Here is a 17,889-nt window from a genome sequence, read left to right as displayed (position 1 = left end):
TTACCAAATAATTATTCTTTAACTAAAATTTTTAACTAGATATAACAAACCTTAAAGGGGGGGAGGGTTCTTCTCCCTCTCCTTGTTCGCACGGCCTTGAATGAGGATCAGGCCAGAATGGGGGTAGGCTTAAAAGCGGCACGTTATCCAGACATATGGGAAAATTGTGCCTACACTAACTTGATACAAGAAAATATACCATGCCCCATCGGAGGCTACCGTTGCTATTCGTCACGTGACTAATCGACGGTGATCAACATATTGGTGAAACATTTTGAACGTCGCTCCCTCAATCATTTCCGAACGTCTATCCTTGCATCATTGTTGATAATGTTCATTATTGATAGACGATCATGAATGTTTCAGAAGGAAAAATCTAAAGAAATACCAGGACCACATGTTTAAAAGAGAGGTAGCACATGCTGGACAGTTCATTGCGGTTACCTAGTCATGATTTTGTCCTTCTACGCAAAGCGAAAAATAAAAAATCATCTAATAGCCTATACACAGCAAAAATAATTCGTGTAATTTTAGATCGGAAACGATGCACGAAAACGGAACATCGTTTTCGATATAAAATTCTATCACGGCGTGTAAATTTAGATCGAAAGCGATGCACAAAAATGGAACGGCTTATTGTCGTGTAAAAATACATCGTGATGTAAAATGTGAAAATTCATTCTGGATTTTGGCAGTTTTTTGTAAATATTCAGGTTTCAAATATTTAAAAATGAAAAAAAAAATACGATGATTATTATTATTGAACATTTATTTTAAAATATAGCATTAAAAATAAAAACCTTCACCCACTACCACTGGTGCGCCCAGTTGTATCAGAAGTTGACCACGACCCTGGTCCACCCTGGTCAGCGTCTCACCAGTCGAATTGTTGAGAGGAATTCCTTTTCGGCAATCCGGATCCACGTCACTGTAATAAAATAAAGAAAAACTGTTAGATTTAAACACCTTTAGCTTTGTATTTCACATAATTTACCGTCATCCGTCCGGAATTTCGTGGCTTTCTCGGGCTTTCATGATTTTGGATTCGAACAACCGCCGCTATCAGCTAACAGCACATTCAGAACATCTTGCTCGTACGGTGTCTGTGCAGAGCCTCGCCCTCAAAGTTAGCTGCCGAATGCTGACGGTACGATCTTCTGCGATCTTAGGACAGCGGCTGGGGCTGTGACTCCCATTTCCGAAACACATTTCACTTAGATATCTTTTGGATGATGCTACAAAAAAAAACCATCATCTTGAGTGAAAATTTACTTACTTTAGCCGCGAAAGAAACAAAAACAATGGATCTGTCAAATTTTACATCGTTTATGGTGTAAAATTATATCCCAACGTTCCTTTCTAGACCATGCTGTGTAAATTTATTGCAAAAGATTTAATTTTACACTTTTTATTTTGAACTGATGAAAAATAGACCAAAAATAGTTTGAAATTACATCGTTTTTGAATTACACTGGGGAAAAAATAGATGCCACACATTTTAGATTGCGTATACTTTTAGAAATTTTTTGCTGTGTATAGATAGCTCAAAACTTATACATATCAGTTATGATCCTAAAGTTTGAAAGTCGTCAAGGAAGGAAATCAGCATCGAGACGTTCGATAGCTGATAGTCTGTGTCCTTCTTTACAACATCATGTATCGCAAAAATGTTTCAAATACAGAAGCGTCGTTGTCATGCATGATTGTTTGTATTATTCGGTTGAAGAAGGAAAATTTTACTGCTTTGATTTTTTGGCTCTGAATGTATTCAAGCATGGCTCAGTGAAAATGATTGAATTTCGGAACATTGCCCTTAGGTGGGTTCAGCGTGTTTGGTGCAAATAGAAATCAGTGTAGGCAACGTTCAACTACAAAATACTCAATTGTTACGACGCACCCTACGATTTTGTCGTTTTAGCTTCCACCCACTTTAGGAAACGAAAAGCAGCTGCCAGCGGTAAAATGCGCTGACTTGTGAATGTTTAAAAAGTATGTCACATTTCTATTTATCATATTTTTGAGAAATTTCGCAGCGATATGTAATTTCATCAATAGAATTGGAATGAAATGACCTTTTCGGTGCATATAAATTTACTGCGGAAATATTGCTATCTTGCTTTGGAAATATAATCTAAATCCAGTAGAGGAGAGTGGGGTAACGTGGGCCATGGGGAAATGTGGGTCACTCTGAATATCTCAGCTGTGTGTTGAGACAAAAATCTCAATCCAACTGTCATCGTGGTCGCTTTTCGTAAGCATGTTTTTCTATATGTTGTTGGCATATGTAAGAATCATATGCTTCTTTTTTTTAACTTGCGTAAAAAAATGTACTTACATAATTAAACAAGCACCCGCAAAATTGCATCCGTGGGAGACTTAAAGTACATAACAAAAAGATGCTAATACCTTTATGATCTTAGTTTTGTCATATTCTTTTACGTGGAAAAGGAATTTTTGATGAAACATCAATAAGTCACACAAACGCAACCAATTTGCAAATCATAGCTTGTGGAGAATCATGAGCCACATTTTGTGGGGTATCTTGGGCCACCTTATATGTAGGTGTTTTTATACACATTCAGAACTTAAAATACGTTTTTCCTTCCTGCAAAGTTTTCTTATGCTAAATAAAGAGTTGTGAAAAATATTTGCTCAATTTTTTCCAATGCGAAAGAGACGAACAAAATCTTGTATAAGGATTTTTGCCGAAAAGTTCGCGAGCCAGGAATTAGGAACTAATCGATCATACACAACTCTCTTTTTTATTTCCTCATCTGAAATTGCTTAGCAATAACTAAATGAATTATGAAATTTCAGTTTTTGGTCAACTCATAAAATTTGCACGTTATCTAGTCAATTTAGACTTGATGGCCCACGTTTCCTCACAGTTTTTCAAAATCCAAAAAAAATACTTTAAAAAAAAGTCCAAACTCGGGAAATTAATGTATTAAAAAATAAAAAAAAATGCCTAACGATACCATAAAAATGTAGAAAACCTTTCCATTTATTTTATTCTATATATCTTTTATAATAAAGAAGTTATGAAGCAAAGAAAAAAAGTGGCCCATGATATTCCACGCTCCTCTACAAAGTTGAATTTAAGTCTTAGAAAATTTGAGGAACTGCTAATTGACAAAAAGTTCGAAAAACAAATATTTTTGAAAATTCGTCAAAAATTCTGTGTTTCGTTTTTTTGGAAATCTAAAAACGCAAAAATTTGAAAAATTACGTCTACTTTTCTATCCTCTTTTCATAATTTGTCTGGTGTGACACAATTTTAACGATTCATTCACTCAAAAATACTTTTTTGTGTTTATGATTTAAAAAAAAATACAAAAAAATATATACTTATGTGCTTTTTATATTTTCTAGCTCCAGCTTTCTTGGACACTAAATGAAATTTGTTTAGCTTTCCGTTGCTAATATTCAGTCTTTAATTTTTGGAAGCCAGTTTTTTCAGATTTTTTTTTCTTGGACTTCAAATAACGGAAAACTGAAGTGTTGTAGCTGAATATTGTTTGAAAAATATATTTGAGTTACAGCACGAGGCTTACAAAACTTTAAGTTTTGAAAAAATCGGATGAGTAACAAGAGAGATATAGCGATTTAAGTCAGAAGTGTAAAATGTACACTCCAGGGGCTGTAACTGAAAAAAAAATCTTGGACGGATGAGGGTAAACAATACATAGAATAAGTCACATTTTAATCACACTTCATTTACTTTTAAATACAATCATAACTTTTAAAACATCATAAGTAAGGAATTATTGACGACGAGATTTGACGATTTAAAACTATGGTGCTGAATCGACTTGACTTGATGAGGGTTGCGAACTTATCAAAGCCAGACTAATAAATGGATAAAAGGTTTGTAGTTAGATACTTATTATATGTTAAATGCTTATAAGATGAAATAAGTTGATTATTTGCAGAGTTATTATCATTAACATAGGGCAGTACATATTTCAAACAATATCGGTTAGGGGATAATCTCAAAATTAACAGTTTTGGTACTAGAGTGACTTCAATACGGTAGACGACGAACCTGTATGTTAATTTAAGTCCGACTCGTCAGAAGCTTTTCGTCCACAAAAGCAAACAACCTAAATCATAAAATGAATAAAGGTTTGGCGTACAAACAAACATCAAACTGAAACGAATCAAGAACAAGAACGTAGGGAAGAAAATTGTTGTAGCCCTTAAAATACGCTACCCAGTCCCCGGAATCAAGCTCCGAGGAAAAAATGCAGAACTAAAACGTAAGGGATAATTTAAAGAGCGTTTTAAGAAGACCAAGAAGACAGCCAGCATCCAAAAGAACGCAAACGGACAACGAACCAGCATCGACATGATCGACCACTTTGCCGTGCTAGCTCCTCAAAAATATGTGTACGAGATCCAACCAAAGTCAGTTTCTATTGCCCTTGATCTCACGAAAACACTCTCAAGTTTTTCGGAATTAAGTTGGCTGGTCCCGGAAAAAAATGAACCTTCTTTCCTTCTCAATTCTCGAACTTAGTTGGGTCTGGAAACTTGGACAGTCCAGATCGAATGCACAACAACTTGAGGGAAACAAAAAAAACGTTCAGCATCCCGCAGCTAAAGCTCTAAAGTCAGTCAGTCAACCAACAGGTCCACCACATAGAAGAAGGTCCACGAAACAACTCCAGCCGCGCAAAGAGCAGCAAAAGATTTAAAAAACCCTCTTATAACGTCATCTTGTTTTTCCGCCTCATACTCCATTCTCTGGTGACCGGACTACGTTTGTTATGCCTTTTCCGTTCTTTCCTCGTTGCTGCTTCATCCTCTTATTATTCGTCTTGCTGGATGCTGATGATTTGCTGCTGCCTTTTCTCGGGAAGCATATTTTTAGCATCGACCGACCCATGCCCGCATTTCTTCTTGGTAGGGTTTCCGTGCTCTTGATCTTCCTGCATCTGGAAGACCGTGGACGATCGAGAGGAACCTGGAATATACAATCTTTTATAAACACATTTCAAATGAGTTTTTTTCCAGCGCTGGATCGTTACGCTTCTTGAGATGAAACAAAAAATCCATTCCGGATTGAAAATTCTATTCAAAGAAAGGAGGTTTCTCAGGAATACATTCTTGTTATTAAACATCTTTGACACTCTGATTCTATTTCTAACATCTGGCTGACAACCTGCAACCTGCAAACAAAATTTGGTAGGTTTTACAAAAAACGGCCAGATTCTCTCAAAAGGCAATTTTTGGCCAAAAATTTGTGAAAATCAAATTCCCGATAGGTTTTTGAATCATGAAACATATAAAAATGTTATTTTTTATTGAAAAGATTGGGAAATATCCGTAGGAATTTTCATTATTTTTTATGTATAAATACCCTAGAAACTGGCGAAAAGAGAAATTGTTTCTAAAATATGACTTGCAAAATGTTAATGTCTTGAAATCCAACGATTGTTATGTAAAAAAAATACTGGTTAACATATCGATCAATTCTGAATTTATTTTTGAAGCAAAACACTGTAAGGTGATTTGCTCACGTCGCTCTTTTTTTATGGTAGTTGTTGCTGCTAACCGTTGGCTGCTGAACAGGCTGCCGTTGGATGGATTTTAACATCACCACTGACTGAGACCGACCGACTCGACCGACTCAAGCCACCAAGAAACGGCTAAGACGACGACGTCCTCTCAAGTCGTCCTCCTCCTGCCCTTCCACTTCGATAGACAGCCCTTTACTTGACACTGACGACGATCGATCCCCCATGCACGTTTGGCATCAGCAGCAGCCTCAGACGACGACGACGATGAAGGTATCCAAACGTCTTGGAACGCGCGATCGGTCAAGAGTGTACAATCCACAAAGATCCCCCCTGCCTAGCTCCCATTCCTCAAAATCATCCCCCCTTACTCAGGCGAAGAGACGAATTGACAACTCGTGCAGCATCCAGGGAACCTTCCCGAGCCAACTTTGAAAGTTCTCCTCTTCTGCTGAGGAAGCTTGAGCAAAGTAGGAAAAAAAAATGGTCTCTAACTCTAGGTTACTGCTGCCCAGATAGTCCCAAGTCCAGCATCCAGCGCACATGGACTCGGCGCGTCGCGACACCACCATTACGATCACCTTCTTGACTGTGATGTGGTATGCATCATGGCGGACCGGGCTGCCTGGTCTGAGTTGGAGCATAAATATCTCATTGGTGTTCAGCCTCTTGTAAATGGTTGTCTACTTGATTGGTACCCCAGTTCAGTGTAGCCGTTTTGTTTCAATGGGGTCTCCTATCTGGTTGTATGGTTGTATGCTAATTCTTTTGCAAACTTATTTTTGTTTAGAAAAAATCACTAGTTAAGTAACGTCAAACGAGGCATCATGCAACAGCAGGGTTAACGGCAACATGTGTATACCACACACAACACTAATTCATTTTTTAATTTAATTTAATTTATGAAAGATATCATTGAATGATACGAAAATTAAGTTGAGATAGTTTTTTTTTAAGTTTTGTATTCTCATGGAAAATTTGAAAAATCGAGAAATGGATGTTCATTTTTTAAAATTTTTCGGAGCCGTGAAAAACTTTTAACGGATTGGCTTATTTTATGATATCACGTACAAACTTTGAATTGCTTTTTTTATCCTATGTAAAAACTGTAGGTATAAAATTTGTTTTGAACAGTCTCCAAGTTTTTCAAAATATTTTCTTTTACAATTTACGATTCCCCTTTTAAATCTCGTATCCATATGCTGGAAAATTTGGGCTTGTGATATAGCTCAGTTGGCAAGTCTGTTGTCTCCTGAGCCGATGTCCGCGAGTTCGAGCCCAAGAGTAAACATCGAACACAGTTGTACCGGATAGTTTTTCAATAACGATCCGCCAACTGCAACGTTGATAAAGTCGTGAATGCCATAAAGATGGTAGAACGACTATAATCGAAACAAAAAAAAAAAGCTGGAAAATGAATGTTCCACCCATCTGATTTTTTGCCATCCGGATGCACTGCTAGTTGCAGATAGAACATGACGATGATTTGAGGCCCGCGTGGGAGCAAAAACATTTAAATTTTTTTGATAAAATTTGACAGGTTTGAGAAAATTTTAACAAATCAACAAAAATTTACAAAAAAAAGCTAAACAGACAAAAATTCGAAAAGTTTAAACTATTGACAAATTAAATAAAAAATTACAAAATTAACATAAGTGATAAACTGACCACATTGACAAAATGAATGATAAAACTTATGAAATAGACAAAACTGACGATATTTTCAGGATTGACCAAAAATTAGATAAATTTGACAAAATTGACAAGAATCAAAAAAAGACAAAGCCCGAAAAAGACAAGCAATTCTTCAAAATTATCAAATCGACAAAATTTGAAAGTGAAAAGTGACAAAATGACCACATTGTAGAAAAACTATTTTGACAAAACCAATAAAATTATAAAAAATTGATTGAGTAGATTCAACTGACAAAATGAACAATTGGCATGAACGACAGCAATGAATTTTGCCGCTATTGTCATTTTTGTTAACATTGACAAAAACGAATTTTGAAGTTATTGTTATTTCCATCACTTTGAATCATTTTGGATCATTTGGGGTCCTTTGGGGATCATTTGGATCATTTTGGTTATTTTTGTTATTGGTGTCTTTTTTGTCATTTTTGTAATTTTTCTAATTTTTGTCATTTTTGTTATTTTTATATATTTTGTAATTTCTGTAGTTTTTGTAATTTTTGAAATTTTTGTTTATTTTGTAATTTTTGTATTTTTTGCAATTTTTGTAATTTTTGTAATTTTTGTAATTTTTGTAATATTTGTAATTTTTGTAATTTTTGTAATTTTTGTAATTTTTGTAATTTTTGTAATTTTTGTAATCTTTGTAATTTTTGTAATTTTTGTCATTTTTGTCATTTTTGTAATTTTTGTAATTTTTGTAATTTTTGTAATTTTTGTAATTTTTGAAATTTTTGTAATTTTTGTAATTTTTGTAATTTTTGTAATTTTTGTAATTTTTGTAATTTTTGTAATTTTTGTAATTTTTGTAATTTATGTATTTTTTTTAATTTTTGTAATTTTTGTAATTTTTGTAATTTTTGTAATTTTTGCAATTTTTGTAATTTTTGTAATTTTTGTAATTTTTGTAATTTTTGTAATTTTTGTAATTTTTGTAATTTTTGTAATTTTTGTAATTTTTGTAATTTTTGTAATTTTTGTAATTTTTGTAATTTTTGAAATTTTTGTAATTTTTGTCATTTTTGTCATTTTTGTAATTTTTGTAATTTTTGTAATTTTTGTAATTTTTGTAATTTTTGTAATTTTTGTAATTTTTGTAATTTTTGTAATTTTTGTAATTTTTGTAATTTTTGTAATTTTTGTAATTTTTGTAATTTTTGTAATTTTTGTAATTTTTGTAATTTTTGTAATTTTTGTAATTTTTGTAATTTTTGTAATTTTTGTAATTTTTGTAATTTTTGTAATTTTTGTAATTTTGTAATTTTTGTAATTTTTGTAATTTTTGTAATTTTTGTAATTTTTGTAATTTTTGTAATTTTTGTAATTTTTGTAATTTTTGTAATTTTTGTAATTTTTGTAATTTTTGTAATTTTTGTAATTTTTGTAATTTTTGTCATTTTTGTCATTTTTGTCATTTTTGTTATTTTCATATATTAGTAATTTCTGTAATTTTTGTAATTTTTGAAATTTTTGTATATTTTGTATTTTGTAATTTTTGTAATTTTTGTAATTTTTGTAATTTTTGTAATTTTTGTAATTTTTGTAATTTTTGTAATTTTTGTAATTTTTGTAATTTTTGTAATTTTTGTAATTTTTGTAATTTTTGTAATTTTTGTAATTTTTGTAATTTTTGTAATTTTTGTAATTTTTGTAATTTTTGTAATTTTTGTAATTTTTGTCATTTTTGTCATTTTTGTAATTTTTGTAATTTTTGTAATTTTTGTAATTTTTGTAATTTTTGTAATTTTTGTAATTTTTGTAATTTTTGTAATTTTTGTAATTTTTGTAATTTTTGTAATTTTTAATTTTTGTAATTTTTGTAATTTTTGTAATTTTTGTAATTTTTGTAATTTTTGTAATTTTTGTAATTTTTGTAATTTTTGTAATTTTTGTAATTTTTGTAATTTTTGTAATTTTTGTAATTTTTGTAATTTTTGTAATTTTTGTAATTTTTGTAATTTTTGTAATTTTTGTAATTTTTGTAATTTTTGTAATTTTTGTAATTTTTGTAATTTTTGTAATTTTTGTAATTTTTGTAATTTTTGTAATTTTTGTAATTTTTGTAATTTTTGTAATTTTTGTAATTTTTGTAATTTTTGTAATTTTGTAATTTTGTAATTTTTGTAATTTTTGTAATTTTGTAATTTTTGTAATTTTTGTAATTTTTGTAATTTTTGTAATTTTTGTTTTGTTATTTTTGTAATTTTTGTAATTTTTTAATTTTTGTAATTTTTGTACTTTTTGTAATTTTTGTCGTTTTTGTAATTTTTGTAATTTTTGTAATTTTTTTTATTTTTGTAATTTTTGAAATTTTTGTAATTTTTGTTACTTTTGTCATTTTTGTAATTTTTGTAATTTTTGTAATTTTTGTCATTTTTGTCATTTTTGTCATTTTTGTCATTTTTGTCATTTTTGTCATTTTTGTCATTTTTGTCATTTTTGTCATTTTTGTCATTTTTGTCATTTTTGTCATTTTTGTCATTTTTGTCATTTTGTCATTTTTGTCATTTTTGTCATTTTTGTCATTTTTGTCATTTTTGTCATTTTTGTCATTTTTGTCATTTTTGTCATTTTTGTCATTTTTGTCATTTTTGTCATTTTTGTCATTTTTGTCATTTTTGTCATTTTTGTCATTTTTGTCATTTTTGTCATTTTTTGTCATTTTTGTCATTTTTGTCATTTTTGTCATTTTTGTCATTTTTGTCATTTTTGTCATTTTTGTCATTTTTGTCATTTTTGTCATTTTTGTCATTTTTGTCATTTTTGTCATTTTTGTCATTTTTGTCATTTTTGTCATTTTTGTCATTTTTGTCATTTTTGTCATTTTTGTCATTTTTGTCATTTTTGTCATTTTTGTCATTTTTGTCATTTTTGTCATTTTTGTCATTTTTGTCATTTTTGTCATTTTTGTCATTTTTGTCATTTTTGTCATTTTTGTCATTTTTGTCATTTTTGTCATTTTTGTCATTTTTGTCATTTTTGTCATTTTTGTCATTTTTGTCATTTTTGTCATTTTTGTCATTTTTGTCATTTTTGTCATTTTTGTCATTTTTGTCATTTTTGTCATTTTTGTCATTTTTGTCATTTTTGTCATTTTTGTCATTTTTGTCATTTTTGTCATTTTTGTCATTTTTGTCATTTTTGTCATTTTTGTCATTTTTGTCATTTTTGTCATTTTTGTCATTTTTGTCATTTTTGTCATTTTTGTCATTTTTGTCATTTTTGTCATTTTTGTCATTTTTGTCATTTTTGTCATTTTTGTCATTTTTGTCATTTTTGTCATTTTTGTCATTTTTGTCATTTTTGTCATTTTTGTCATTTTTGTCATTTTTGTCATTTTTGTCATTTTTGTCATTTTTGTCATTTTTGTCATTTTTGTCATTTTTGTCATTTTTGTCATTTTTGTCATTTTTGTCATTTTTGTTATTTTTGTCATTTTTGTCATTGTCATTGTCATTATTTTTGTCATTTTTGTCATTTTTGTCATTTTTGTCATTTTTGTCATTTTTGTTATTTTTGTCACTTTTGTCATTTTTGTCATTTTTGTCATTTTTGTCATTTTTGTCATTTTTGTCATTTTTGTCATTTTTGTCATTTTTGTCATTTTTGTCATTTTTGTCATTTTTGTCATTTTTGTCATTTTTGTCATTTTTGTCATTTTTGTCATTTTTGTCATTTTTGTCTTTTTTGACATTTTTGTCATTTTTGTCATTTATGTCATTTATGTCATTTTTGTCATTTTTGTCATTTTTGTCATTTTTGTCATTTTTGTCATTTTTGTCATTTTTGTCATTTTTGTCATTTTTGTCATTTTTGTCATTTTTGTCATTTTTGTCATTTTTGTCATTTTTGTCATTTTTGTCATTTTTGTCATTTTTGTCATTTTTGTCATTTTTGTCATTTTTGTCATTTTTGTCATGTTCGTCATTTTTGTCATTTTTGTCATGTTCGTCATGTTCGTCATTTTTGTCACTTTTGTCATTTTTGTTATTTTTGTCATTTTTGTCATTTTTGTGATTTTTGTCATTTTTGTCATTTTTGTCATTTTTGTCATTTTTGTCATTTTTGTCATTTTTGTCATTTTTGTCATTTTTGTCATTTTTGTCATTTTTGTCATTTTTGTCATTTTTGTCATTTTTGTCATTTTTGTCATTTTTGTCATTTTTCTCATTTTTGTCATTTTTGTCATTTTTGTCATTTTTGTCATTTTTGTCATTTTTCTCATTTTTGTCATTTTTGTCATTTTTGTCATTTTTGTCATTTTTGTCATTTTTGTCATTTTTGTCATTTTTGTCATTTTTGTCATTTTTGTCATTTTTGTCATTTTTGTCATTTTTGTCATTTTTGTCATTTTTGTCATTTTTGTCATTTTTGTCATTTTTGTCATTTTTGTCATTTTTGTCATTTTTGTCATTTTTGTCATTTTTGTCATTTTTGTCATTTTTGTCATTTTTGTCATTTTTGTCATTTTTGTCATTTTTGTCATTTTTGTCATTTTTGTCATTTTTGTCATTTTTGTCATTTTTGTCATTTTTGTCATTTTTGTCATTTTTGTCATTTTTGTCATTTTTGTCATTTTTGTCATTTTTGTCATTTTTGTCATTTTTGTCATTTTTGTCATTTTTTTGCATTTTTTTGCATTTTTGTCATTTTTGTCATTTTTGTCATTTTTGTCATTTTTGTCATTTTTGTCATTTTTGTCTTTTTTGTCATTTCTGTCATTTTTGTCATTTTTGTCATTTTTGTCATTTTTGTCATTTTTGTCATTTTTGTCATTTTTGTCATTTTTGTCATTTTTGTCATTTTTGTCATTTTTGTCATTTTTGTCATTTTTGTCATTTTTGTCATTTTTGTCATTTTTGTCATTTTTGTCATTTTTGTCATTTTTGTCATTTTTGTCATTTTTGTCATTTTTGTCATTTTTGTCATTTTTGTCATTTTTGTCATTTTTGTCATTTTTGTCATTTTTGTCATTTTTGTCATTTTTGTCATTTTTGTCATTTTTGTCATTTTTGTCATTTTTGTCATTTTTGTCATTTTTGTCATTTTTGTCATTTTTGTCATTTTTGTCATTTTTGTCATTTTTGTCATTTTTGTCATTTTTGTCATTTTTGTCATTTTTGTCATTTTTGTCATTTTTGTCATTTTTGTCATTTTTGTCATTTTTGTCATTTTTGTCATTTTTGTCATTTTTGTCATTTTTGTCATTTTTGTCATTTTTGTCATTTTTGTCATTTTTGTCATTTTTGTCATTTTTGTCATTTTTTGTCATTTTTGTCATTTTTGTCATTTTTGTCATTTTGGTTTATATGCTTTTTTCTGTAAGTTTTCTCAATATTTTTAGCTTTTGACATTTTTTTCATAAATTTTGCAATTTTCTTCAAATTGAACCACTTTGTCAATTATGTCATTTTTGTTAAACTTGCCAATTTGTGTCAATGTTTAAAAAAAATTTAAATTTGTTTATTTCATCATTCTTGGCATTTTTGTAAATTGGTCCATTATGTGAGTTTTGAAGGTAAAAATTAAGATAAAAATCATTTTAATTGTACAGACCTTTCTGTAAGAAAGACAAAAAAGGGCAGCAGCAGATGAAGTTTGCACTTAACATAAACAGGCCAACAATACCTGAACTTTGCTATGTATTATTGAGTTCTGCATCAATTATCTATTACCAGCAATTCCATTTGAATCATTTCAGGAAGAATAGATTCCCAAAACGATTCCAACTCTTCCATTCGAATACATATCAGCAAAGCACCTGCACTGCAACTCTATCAAACCTTTCATGAAAGCTTCTGTCAAAATCAACAGGTAGCCATCAGGTTGCTTCCGTTCATTTCATTGCTGCTGTGGGTAGGTGAAATGTTCCTTTTTCTCAATTTTAATAGCATCCTTTCCGGAATCGTGTAAATCTTGCGTCGCATCCTTTTGCAATTTTACTGAGGTGTCCGTTCATAAATTGCGATACAGGCTCACATTGATTTTAGTTTAAACGTGACTTCAAAGTTACAATCTTTCATCAAAGTTCAGGTACGTTGATTGTGGAAACACTCGTTTTCCTTGTACAAATCCTTCGAGTCCAAGCTGAAGTCAAAGTCATCACAACTTGACACTTTTTGCGCTTTTCATCTCTGTGGCTCTTCGCCTAACTTTTCACTGGAATCCATTAGTCAAAGATTTACAATGTGCATTGAAAGAGCGCAGAGGAGAAAAGCTGCCTTCATCCTTTTCTGACAACCTGATTCGGGACTTATGCCATGTCCTACTTTGGTTGTTGGTCAGTTGAATCGAAATTGAAAGTGTGATTGTTGTTTTATTATTTTCGCTTTATTGTTGTTTCTTCTGTTTTTCACAGTCTGACGGACACACAAAACACGACAAAATGCATTAGTCGTGTTTTATTCTCTGATCCTTTCATTTCTTTTCTTTGCCTCCATGTGCGGATGGGATGGGATCCTTTTTCTTGAGCTTTCGTGAGCCGGTTGAAGAAATCTCGTCTTTTGGACAGACATCGTAAATAGGAGAAGGAATATGTTTTTGGAACGAAACAATCGGTCCGATCTGAAATGGTACAAATTTCTCGAGCTGGATCTGGTTTCGGGTTTTAACTTTTCCACTTGGAAGAGGCAGCCATTTGAGCAGAAGAACTCAACAAACAACACCCGACCGGAGAAGTAACCAGGAGTTGAAGGTGGAAGAGGAAATCGCTCTCGATACGACTTTTTATGACTCCACCAATACAATATCATGGAACCCGGGCATTGGAAAGGTGCCGGCAAAACGCTAAAAAGAGTGACAGCGCACAGAAGCCAGCGGGAGCTAGAAAACTAATTAAATGGGGCTTCCTTTTTAAATTTCTTGTGCTTTTGTTCGATGACCTTTTTTCTGTCTGTGCCCAAATGCTAAGAATTTTTTTTATTTTGGTTTGAAGTTCCCTTTTTTGTGATTGCTCTCTTTTTTCTCCTTTGATGGTGTGAATCCGATTCGGCCATAAAGGACAAATTTGTTGTCACTGCCTTCGCCAACCAGAAATTGTGAAAGTAGAAAGGGAGGTTTTATTATGCGCAATCTGTCCTCGGAATGAGATAATTATGTCAATTGGTCACAATTATCACTACTTAATTAATTTTCCTGGCCAGGGAACGAAGCATCAAACGAAATTATTTTAACAAAAATCAGTAGAAATTAAAAATGATTACCAAAAAAATTCGCTTTCATGTTTATTTAAAGGTGAAAACGAATAAATAAAGGGTGTTCGGATCAAAAAGTGGTCAAACTAAATCGCGTTTTAATCGAATAATTGTGTATAAAAAAAATTAGAGTATCTTTCTTTTTAAAGTTCAATATATATAAACGACGTAAAAAAAAAAGTCAGCAAACACTTCCGAAGCCATTCTTTTACATAAATTTCCTGGTTTACGGTCCCGACTGCAACGAAAAAACCCCTTTACAAGCCTCAGGTACAGATAGCTTACCAAACGAGTTATTTTTGGCAAACTTTGATAGATTAATATGCTTAAAAATGTCTGCCACCTTTCCCCATCCGGTTACTGTAAAACTCTTGTCCAGGAAGCTGTCTGAAGTCGGACTTTGCGTGGGTTTCGTCGTCCATTATCACGCAATCCGCTTTTGCAGTAAGATATTGCTTTTCATTGTGATAAGCAGTCACTACCTTCTTATAAGTCGATAATCCGCATCGTTTTTAAGCTTGATGCACGGTTGACCGGGGACCGGACCGGGGAAAGAGAGTGGTGAAAATAAAAACTTTCCATGGAGAGGATGTTTGGTGAAAAATTCTAATGGGTTGGGTTTGTCAGTAATAGTAGAGAGAGGAAAAGTGCCAAACGAGGAAAATAGCGTCAAGTTGGCATATTCGGAGCAGAGTTCAATAGGCTCCATAAGTCGATCGGGGAAAAAAACTTGGGCTACTTTGAGTATAAAAAATGAAGTTCAAAAAAAAAATAAGTGAGGTTATAAGGTAAGGTAAGTAGAGTGGTGGAAGAGAGGTTAGTTATCTAGGGTTTTTGAAAACTCTTTTTTATATAACTATATTGTGTAGAATGATCAAACATTTGCCAACTATCCTGGTATAAACACGGATGCCGGAATACCTAATGAAAATTTTTTTAAATTGTTAATTTTTATAAATTTTTGAATTGTTGTTGAGGTGATTGAAACATTCATCCCAAATAAATACCGACATTGACACGAAGAACACACATCCTCAACAGATGACACGAAGCCATGGTGCCGGGTATGGAGAAGTTTGCATTATAGATACCCAGACCTTTTAAAAAAAAATGCAGAGAGGTTCATACTTTGGTAAAACTGCGGTGAATCCGTGCAGCCATGGTGGATACTAAGTTACATACAAACGCTTTAAACGGCATCTGAATGAAATAAAATATAGTCAAGAATATAAAATCGCTGATGCACAGAAGAGAGAGAGAGAGAGAGAGAGAGAGAGAGAGAGAGAGAGAGAGAGAGAGAGAGAAATAAATTACAGCGAGACGATGAACGATCAGAAAATATGAGAAAAGGATTCTATCTGTAATTTTTGCTCAGAATAGACCATGATGGTCTAGTATTGTGGTCTCACATGCCAAATCACTCGTTCAGCTATATTGGAAAAAGTTTTGACAGCTGGCTGAAGTGTTTAGAAAAATGGGGGTCCAGGGATGCCAGGTGTTTGAGATAAAAAATCAGAGAAATTTGAAATAATGTCTATGTATGTCTGTACACAAGCTTATCGTAGACCAAAGATCAAAAGATGCTTTGAGTATTCAATGAATTTATTTTATTCGAAACACTTTATTGTATTTTAAATTAAATAACACTCTGCACTTTTCGGATGCTCCGAAAGAGCTGTGATTAACCGGATCTTTTAAGGGTGGACCAAACAACCAAAATCCTACACCGGATGTTGCTTGTCCGATCGATGCATTCAAGGTGTTCACCATCGAAGCGGCAGTCGAGGCTACATCATGCACTACGTCACTGGCACCGCAGTAACTCCACCACCCTTCAGCTCAGCGGTTCCCTCGTTCAAAAGGGCCAATAACTCCATCTGGTTCTCCCAAATGATATCCATCAGATCCGGATTACTCGATTGGATCATCTGGAGTAGCGATGGCAACAGACGGGGGTCCCCCTAAAGCAGCTGTTTCCAGCCCGGAACTCAGCCGGAAGAATTTTTTCGCTTCTTGGGACTATATTTGCAAGAATGAAGGTGAAATCTTTGTCTTAGGCGATGAATAACACGAGAGTGTTAAAATCCAGAGAAACTAAAACAATAAATTGTTTGAACAATATCTTGATTATTGGCAAAACTCCGTGTGGCATCCCAAGCCAACCAGCAGCCAGCCAATAGTCAGCTGTCAAATTTAGGCTTCGTTTCGCCACCACCACCGCATCCAATTCTCGTCTACTTTTTGCCAAGGTGAGACTACCATATTGAATTCATCATGGGATTGAGGAAGAGGGTGAAAACAATAGGTTAATCCCTCACTAAATAAAACATACAAAAAATAATCATGGGATAGACGCGCTTAAGTGAACGTTTCGAAGCGCGTAAAAAGTCGTCACGAAAAGTTCAATTAGCTAGGATACGACAAACACACTGAAAATCGAAAATACCCAAACTTGAGAACTGCCACCCGCCAAACCTAAGCTCAAGAATGACAACTTAAGTTTGTGAAAAAATCACAGCTTGCCAATACGCCAGACTTGTCCTTCAAGCGGACAACTGTTTTTTTGGGGGGTTTGTTGTACACTGAACCTCGAAAATACCCAAACTTGAGAACTTTCTCCGCCAACCCGAATTAAACCTCCTCCCTACAGGTTTGGCTATTGGTGGCAAAGCACAAAGTTAAGCTCTTAAAGGAGAACTCATCCCCCAAAATCTGATACCACAATAAAATGGAAATCAAAATAAAAAAAATATCGCCAGTTACAGGAATCACACCCATACCTGCAATGGCTTGGCGATTACCATCTCAGGATGCTAACCGCTCGACCACCGGAGAGTTGTTGAGAGAGGCAGCTACATCATCATATAAGTGAGACTTTCTGCGAATGGAGCGGGAATAAAAGTTATCCCCCAAAAAAAAAACAGTTCTTCGCTTTGAACTTACCCCCCAAACCTAAATCTGCCAGGATGGAGGTAACAGAATCAGATGCACTTACAACAAAAACCCCCCAAAAAAACAGTTCTTCGCTTGAAGGACAAGTTTGGCTTATTGGCAAGCTGTGATTTTTTCACAAACTTAAGTTGTCAATCTTGAACTTAGGTTTGGCGGGTGGCAGTTCTCTAGTTTGGGTATTTTCGATTTTCAGTGTAAGCGCATCTGATTCTGTTACCTCCATCGTCGCAGATTTAGGTTTGGGGGGTTAGTTCAAAGCGAAGAACTGTTTTTTTGGGGGATAAGTTTTATTCCCGCTTCATTCGTATAAAGTCTCGGATATACGATGATGTAGCTGCCTCTCTCAACAACTCTCCGGTGGTCGAGCGGTTAGCATCCTGAGATGGTAATCGCAAAACCATTGCAGGTATGGGTGTGATTCCCGGACCTGCAGTTATTTTTTTTATTTTGATTTCCATTTTATTGCGGTATCAGATTTTGGGGGATGAGTTCTCCTTTAAGAGCTTAACTTTGGGTTATGCCTCCAATAGCCA

The sequence above is a fragment of the Uranotaenia lowii genome, chromosome 2 (assembly GCF_029784155.1).
Source record: "Uranotaenia lowii strain MFRU-FL chromosome 2, ASM2978415v1, whole genome shotgun sequence".
Classification (NCBI taxonomy): domain Eukaryota; kingdom Metazoa; phylum Arthropoda; class Insecta; order Diptera; family Culicidae; genus Uranotaenia; species Uranotaenia lowii.
Note: the sequence above shows the minus strand (reverse complement) of the source record.